We start from the raw sequence: 8,578 nt of genomic DNA on the forward strand, positions 1-8,578 counted from the left end.
TATAACAACCCTTTACCTGTTCTTTAAAGCAACAGAAATCTACTAGAAATCATGGACAAAAAGCCACTGCATAGAAGTACAATACTCTATTCCAAACATTAAAGATGGAAGAATTATTATTTCATCTCACTCAAGCCTAGCAGAAATTTGAGCAAAGAAGTTAAAATGCATTCAAGATCACGGCTTGCCTGCATGTGACAAAGACTGGAAATTGAAACACAAACAAAGCCTAGCTGTAAATTCATATATATACTATACTTGAAAATATATGTAAGCCTATATAAAAGTGTGCGTGTATAATCTTGAATATGAGTTACAGAGGTGAAACTGGCTTTTGTAGCTGAGTTTGGATCTAGCTAGTTAATTCATGCTTCTAGGAAAGGTCTTTTCTCTAACAATCTTATCCTGCTAATGCACATACTGTTTAGCCTTGATGCCTCAAAAGAAATATATCCTCAAGTAGATTCCTTGTCCTGTGCATAACAGAGTAAGCATTTTTCAGTTATATCAAGACTACTTACTCAGCTGGGATTTAACAAATGGGTGCAATCACCCCAAGTCTGGGTGGCTAATCTGATTTTCAACCTATACATTGGGGTATATGTCAGGAGAACTCTTCTTCAGAGATCTTCTCCTGCTTTCATTGATAGAAAACTTCCACTAATTTCAGCAAGACTGGGTTCTGTTTTCAGTCCTGTGAGATAACTAAAATAAGAATAAAGTATCTTACTGCTTAAGTATGATTACGACAAAATTTTTTCAGCATATGACCTGGCATATGATATTTTGGGCCTTGAAACAACAACAGTGATTGGTTCTTTATAATGCATTATCTAATAGGGAATAGAAATACGATGGGGTTTACAATGTGGAGAGGTAAGAGCCTTTAATTAGACTTCGCTTGTTCACCTTGTCTAACAAAGTAGCAAATACACAGTTCAGTAGCAAATGAGAGGTAATGAAAAGAAAAATACTCATTTATTTAACTTGTGCTCATGTCATTTTCAGATGAAAATCTTATTATTGTTTGCTTTTCACTTCTTTCACAGGAAGAAGAACAGACCTTGTAGATAATAAAGCTCCATAAAAAGTATTCAAAAATGGCATCCTGTCAAAACTTTCAGATTGAGAAAATCTCATATAAAATGTTGGAAACTCTTTGGTCTTCAGTTTCTGTGAGGAAAAGAAAGCATAATTATCTCCTTGCATTATAAAGCAACTGTTCTGATGCCCATAAGATGACTGGTTTGTATGCCATCTCCAGAGCAAGATGACATAAAAAGGGAATACCTCTTCACACGGCCAATCTCCGGGTGTTAGAGAACCAGCTGATAGCAAGTGTAGGTGGCACTGTTAGGAAAAAGTAATTGTCTTCTTTCCCAGGAAAGACAACTTTCCCTCATACTGGAAATTTCCAGGTGCTTTGAAGGCCCTCTCAGGAAGATAACAGCAAGCCTGCAAGAGCATTGCATACGGCATTTGAACTGTACTGGACATTTCTTGGCATTAAGGTGGTACTAAACTGAGCCACAAACCACCTTCTTCCTTATTCTAAGACTGCCCCCAACTATACCTGAAGATTTGGACAAAGGCCTTTTGCAGCTTTGCACATGTTTCAGCAACCTGTTGTTCCAGTTACTGATTCTTACTAAATACGCCCATTCGGTTTCTCTGTAAGACATAAAAAGAACATTACCCAGAATACGTTATTTAGAATATTCTTATGTATAGAGTATCCAGTTACCTCAATAGCTAAAACTCACATTAATTTCAACTTTGGGATGCTCTACTTAACCCTCACATTTGGTAAATAGCCTGCCAAAGTGTGTCTTTGTGTGTGCAAACCCAGGGTAAACCATGTTAAATCTGTGGACTATTTATGATGATATAACTGAAAGTAAAATCTATTCCTTTATACATAAGTAAAATTATTAAAACAAAGATAAAGAAAATTCCTTAGAAATTGTTTTCTAGCTCAAAATATCTATTGCAGAGTTGCTTCTTGTTCAATAATATAAGGTTCAAGGTGTAATGGAAATAAACGGGAAGAAAAACAGAATCAAAGAATGATAGTTGCTTTAGGGGAGCTGCTTTCAAAGTAGTTCTTACTATGTGCATCACCAGTACAAACTGTTGCTTTGAGCAAGCTCTGCAGACCTTTAAGTGGTGATTGTAGAGTTTTCTGTAAAGGTATCTTTATGCATAAATATTCTTCCTCAGGAACTAAGCATGTGCCTGTGCTCTTCTTGGCTCATTAGGCATAGTTCTTGACTGGGGAAAAATACTCAGTGGTGGCATCATTTAAATATTGTAGGCTGTAAAGCTTCAAAATTCATTCAAAGCAGATGACACAGATTTCTAACCCTTCTCATGCCCTTTCTATGGAAACGAAATGCAAAACTGACTCAAAATAATCAACACTAGAAAGTGAGGGTTGATTTCCAGTTAAGAGGAATGTGTTGTTTCAGACATGTCTTTTTTTTTTTTTTTTCCTCTTTTAGATCCTCTTAGGTTCACATTTATACTGTTATAAGTGTTAATGCTTAAACTGCACTGTTTGTGGCCTTGTTTCCTGAAGCTGGATTATTTTTTTCTTAAAGATAATAAATAGAGCTGAGATTGCTTAGAGTAAGGATTGAAGCTTGAGAGACATATTTCCCCACAACGTTAACTGAATTTAATTTATGAGTGTGTAACCGACTTTGGGTAAATTGCATATGTATCCTCTCCCTCGGTCTTCCCTCTAGGATCCTTAAGGTATTCCCTCAAGACTTAATTCTCTCTGCTGTGAGGGATGAGGGCTTGCAGAATCAGTGCTACCAGGGAAATGGAAAGTTCCCTCTCCAAAAACAGTAGTTGGTTTAGTTTGTTTTCATGCCACAATCTAAAAGTAAACACTCACCACCACAGTTCCCCATCAAACACAAACTGAGCTGGAGTTTCTGTTGCATTATACATCCTTTCTGCTGTGCTGCTTCGGGGCAGGTTCTTATTGTAAGAAACCAGAGAAGCAATATGTTTGTAGATAGTAACTCCCTGTTCTCAAACCTGCCTAACACATCAGTCTGGGTGTAAGGAGTGGGATGAGCAAGGCAGGACATGAAAGCTCCTGCTGCTTTTGAGAGACACAAAAAAGACATTTGAGCAGTATAATACAAAATGGAAAGTCCGCAGCTAACACTCTCCCATCCCTTTTGCATCCCAGGTACAATGAAACCACAGTTCAACCTGTGGTGAACATGGAAACAGGAATAAACAGGGTCCATCCTGTTTATAAAATATTCCATGATACTCTAAGGTGAAAGTATCACATGAGAGTAAAGAGCTTAATCTGCCTCATCCTGCACACACTGTAAAGACAAACCAGAAGGACAGATAGCGTTGGTCTTTACAAACATTAGATTCCACTAGCATATGTAGACTTATTTCTTTCTTCTGGCCTGCAGAAGAAGATCCAGTGAAGACAGGAAAAGCCAAAGACAGAGCACTGCATAAGCCACTGATGAGTGCTCTTCCTGCACCCAGGTAATTCTGTGGAATATTTTTTCCCCATCCACAAACGTTGCTTCAGTAATCCCTCTTCCCATCAGCTCTCCACAAGACTAGCAAGACAGACACACAAACTAGCCCCAGATAACACTATGAGCACAGCTTACTGTAGATTGTAACAAAAACATCTAGCCCTAGACAAAGAATTACACCGGACAGCTTTTCCTAGCCTGTACACAGCATTGATTAGGTTGGAAAAGACCACTAAGTCCAACTGTAAGCCTAACACTGCCAAGTCCACCACTAAAGTATGTCCATGAACACCACATCTACACATCTTTGAAATACCTCCAGGGGTGGTGACTCAACCATCCTTACTGTAAGAAACTAGAGAAGCAATATGTTTGTAGATAGTAACTACCTGTTCTCAAACCTGCCTAACGCATCAGCCTGGGTGTAAAGAGTGGGATGAGCAAGGCAGGACGTGAGAGCTCCTTCTGCCTGTTCCAATGCCTGATACCACTTTCAGTGAAGTAACACCCAAAGTACAATCTCTTCCCCTAGAACGGAGACAAAATTTCTTTGAAGTAGCAGTATAACTTGGAAGGGTTACCTGTTTTATAAACTGCAACTAACTTTGTCACACCTTCAACTCTGCAATAAGATTGTCGTCCCAGGCACTGTCACAACACATAGAGTTTGAAATGGGAGGTTTCTTCGAGGCAGGTGTGTAGCTAAAGAGATGTTTGCCCTGGAGACAAATCTTAAGAGGAAAAGGGAAAAAGTCAATGAAGCACATCCATTTCCTTATGAATAAGCAATTTTAAATGTAATTTATTAATTAATGCAATGAAAACTTCATTTTAAAATGTGGTCGTCTCTTATTTCAACCTCTTTCACAATCAGAAAGGTAAAACCAGTAATTATATGGATATTTCATTTCGTAACTAAAAATATGCAGTTCATGCCAATCATCCACATCTGCTTAACTCAAAAAATCACAGAAACACCTGAGTTGGAAGGGACCCATGAGGATCATTGTGTCCAACTCCTATCCCTGCACAGGAAAACCCCCAAATATACACCATATTTCTGAGACTCTTGATAGTGCAAGCCACGTCTGACAGCCATTTGTAACTGAGCTGTCTTTATATGCAGTCCTACATACACTGTCATGGAATTAGCCAAGCTGTAGAGTTTCCAGACTTAAATCTCAGTAATTAGAGATCCAGTCTTTCCCTGAATCTACTTAGCTTCTGCATTTAAAAGGTATTGACTTTTGTTGGAGAAATCACAAATGTTTGATTCCATCAAGACAATTTTTGCTTAGAAAACTCTTGTCCTAATACTGACCTGGTGTGACCCCAGCAAGCTCCCATGTTTTCATAATGTCATAAACAGAGTTTAGCACATCTACTGTCACAGGGGGTCACAATAAAACTGCTGCCAGACCCTTTTAGAGACCTATCAACACAACACGGAGTCATGTTAGCGTGTGTCCAAAAGCAGTGTGTGGTGGCAGTAACTACACAAATGCCTTTTTTTTACTGAAACAAAAGCTGTAAAAGCTGATACCAGTTTCTACGAATTAAGCTTGCAGGGAAAAAACTTTTGGTGGCTTATTTCATGAAACCTGCACACAGCGAAAGGACTTCCTCAAACCAAGAGTGTGTGTTTCAACTCTCATCGTATCAAAAGTACATCGTGCTACATAAACACGAGGTCATGTGGACAGCCACAAATTACATGAAAGGAGTTAACGGAGAGGTGTGACTATGAGTTCATAAGCGAAATGCCTTCGCTTTCATCATCACTAATATAATAACGCAACTACTCACTTTTTTTTTAAATAAAGAAAAGAAATAAACCCCCACACACATTTGAGGCATCAGGAAATGATTCATCTTGTTAAATATTTAATCTCCACACATCAAAGTATTACATACATTCACTGCATTCCTTGCCTTCTCCAGTCATTTACACTCTGCTAAAAATGACATTTAGAAAATAACGAACCTCTGTTATCCAGTTACAGGCACTTCACTAATCATGAAAGAAGGAAGTTCACTAAGATTGAAGTTACTAAGACCGGGAGTGATACATGTGACAGGAAGTTTATTAAAGATCAAGAACAAAGTTTCCTTTACTCAGTTGCAGTGAAGATCTCTTATCTGTGGTACAAATCTCACTTTTTTTCCCCAAGTGTCACTACCTCTGTATGATGGGGAGATACCTTGCCTTCTAATGTCCCAGTGACATCAGCAGGAATCTAACACACACAACACAAGTATGACATGAGTTTCGAGTTTGAAACAATTCACGCTTTTTCCTTTGAGTGAGACTTATACAACCAAGAAAAGCAATAAAATGCATGCCATGCTTTTGCAACTGTGCCTTTTTTAAAGTAGTAAGTTTTATGTCATGAACAGCATCTCAGCATTTCCACTGGATACTTTTGTATTATTATGTTTACTTGGGTTATGCAAATAAACCCCATCTCTAGCATTACTGATATCTGGATTCTTGCTCTAAGGCTTGGCATTTATTTTGATGTGGATGCATTTCAATTACTTTACCACTTGTTAACATCTTCATTAGGGGAAAATGTTTTCACTAGTCTTGTCCTTTGCAGAGGCAGGTCCATCTGTCACAATAAGCTTGCTTTGACTTCCTTTATTATGAAGGGTTTAATCTTTAAGTATGGAGCTGCCAGTGCTTCATTTCCCATGATCCATTATTTCTCTTCTTAATACAAGTTGTCATCTGCAGGCTAACTACTTATGACTTTTTTTTTTTAATTTCAGAAGCATTTTTAATAGATCAAAATTTTTTTTCTATACTTGGTTTATTTTTCCACCTCTCCCTGGAATGGACTACATACTTCCAGATCTGCCATAAGAAACCCAGGAATACTTCTTTGTGTTACTGCTTGATTACAGAACATTTGGAAAGCACTGTATTACTATAGATGGTAAATTTAGAAAACTAAATAAGCTGAAAGCACTAAGAAGCAAAAAAGAATCAAAGAGTATTTGACACTTTGATAGTCAGTTGACATTCTAAAAAGCAATGTTCTGATCAGGACTATATACTTTTTCTTTAAAAAGCATTTATAGTTGTCTTCATTCTCTTGTTATTTGTGGATAAGACACACGGTAAGAAGTCTGCTAGTGATCATATGTCTAATCTTCAGTACTTTATTCTCATAAATCGAAGGATAAGAATTTGCAGACTGAGCTGCTTGACTTAAATAATGACCCTAGTTACAGGTTATCTAGTGTGATGATAGCTTCAGTCTACTGGCTGCCTGTCTGAATACATTCCTGACTAGCTGCAGATTATTCTATGCACTGCGTTATGCTAAAGCAGAAGAGCTACCTTCCTTTTTTCCCTCCATAGCTGTCCTATCTATATAAAAATGATGGGAAAATGATGACCCAGTTGTACAGTCTTCACATGTTGTGACCTGCAAAGCTGGTAGAAAGAAAATCCAGAGTATGGAACCTATTGACAGAGGGTATGATTTGTTTTGTAATACGGCCAATTTGCTGTCAGCCTTTGCATTAGAAATCTGTTTATGAATATCTGGGTATAGCTGCCTCCTCGTCAGAAACTAAAAATAATTGCTTTAAGAAAGGAAACAGAATCTGCAAATATTTCTCTTTGACATCTGTGGTCTCAGATTCTTCTCTAGCCAAACGGGGACTGTCAATCACCATTTAAAAAGATCCAAAAAATAGGAGAGTTGAAACAACTTCTTTCCCCCCCTCCCCCCCTTCTCAAAAGCAGTATCATAGCTGGCTAAATAAGGTCTACACTGAAGGACAGGGGAGGGGAAGAAGAAGCATGTGCTTGTGTTGTAATATGACCCCTTACTCATCAGATGGCACCCATCACCGGCACAACCACAGCCTTTCAGTGTCCTGGAATAAACTAATTATCCCACTGACAGCTCAGGTTTTAATCCCCACTTGTAAGCATTTGTCATGAGTCTTGGTCAGCCGGTTTTTAAAGATCTCCATGAATTATATATTTCTCCCGTTTTAAGACTGCCTAAATAAGGACAATTACAATGCCCCAGAATGCGTTTCAATAAACACATTTGTGCTTGCTGCTGCCAGACAATGTGAATAGGACAAAGCTTTTTACAGTGCTTATTGTAAATTAAGAGTTCTAATATTCAGTTCTTCTGGAGCTGAAGACTATTCAATGCCCATGACAATATGCCGTGAGAGATCCTCATCATGCTGTGAATCAATGGAGCCACACTTTTAAAAGGGTAAGACACTGGCCCCACAGAATTTATTGACTTCAGTAGTGCATCCAAGTTCACATGCCCCGTCATTCTTCCCATCTGAATGTGCATTACATACACTTACTGGAGAGCAAATGAAAGCCAGGTTTCATTTCCCTTATCTCTGGACACTTAGCTGCCTGCCTTTCATCTATCCTCAGTAAGGAAGTAGGGGATATTTGTCTCTCAAAGACCTGGGCACGTGGCACAAAAGGCAGAACCAATGGATAAAATTAAGGCAGAATTGATTTTATTTATTTTTAAGAGGGAAAACCAGCCTTCCAGTGAAACTTATTGCTGAATATATAACTGATGGTGTGATGTCTATGTGATTATTTAGAATCCGTTGCTATTGCACTTTTTAACATGATGCAGGGCCTTTCTTAAAGAAAAAAGAATCTCATACTGAACTAACTAAATGAAACAGCCAAAAATCCCTCATAGTACTTGCTCACAGTGCACTCTTCTAGAAGGTCTTAATGAGTCAGTGAGGCAGGTTTTTTTATGGTATACATTGATATTTAATATATAGCTTCAGAAAATACCTTCAGGAAAAGAGCTATTTTCTCCCTTCTCTGTGTCGTTTAGCAAATTAACAGCTTGAGCGACATTCATCACTGCTGAAATATTGTTCACCTCAGTTGCATTAAACGGAGTTACACACAAAGGAATTGGCTTAGGGGCTTTACATTCTATATCTTCAGCAATCTTTCCATGTAATGCATGCTTTCCATGTTTGACACAAATTTTTGGACACCTGGAAGGATAAACAAATAGCACAAGCTGCAGGTAGAG

The 8,578-nt window shown here is 38.2% G+C and overlaps 1 long non-coding RNA gene across 1 annotated transcript; it reads right to left on the minus strand.

The window, feature by feature from the left end:
- Positions 1 to 995: 995 nt before the first annotated feature.
- Positions 996 to 4,254, minus strand: LOC128851863 (uncharacterized). The gene is made up of 4 exons (XR_008449395.1): positions 4,126 to 4,254; positions 1,574 to 1,671; positions 1,291 to 1,455; positions 996 to 1,173 (listed from the first exon to the last, which is right to left on the minus strand). It is a non-coding gene; the product is annotated as an uncharacterized LOC128851863 (long non-coding RNA).
- Between the last annotated feature and the right edge of the window lie 4,324 nt (positions 4,255 to 8,578).

Source organism: Cuculus canorus, chromosome 3, assembly GCF_017976375.1.
Source record: "Cuculus canorus isolate bCucCan1 chromosome 3, bCucCan1.pri, whole genome shotgun sequence".
NCBI lineage: Eukaryota > Metazoa > Chordata > Aves > Cuculiformes > Cuculidae > Cuculus > Cuculus canorus.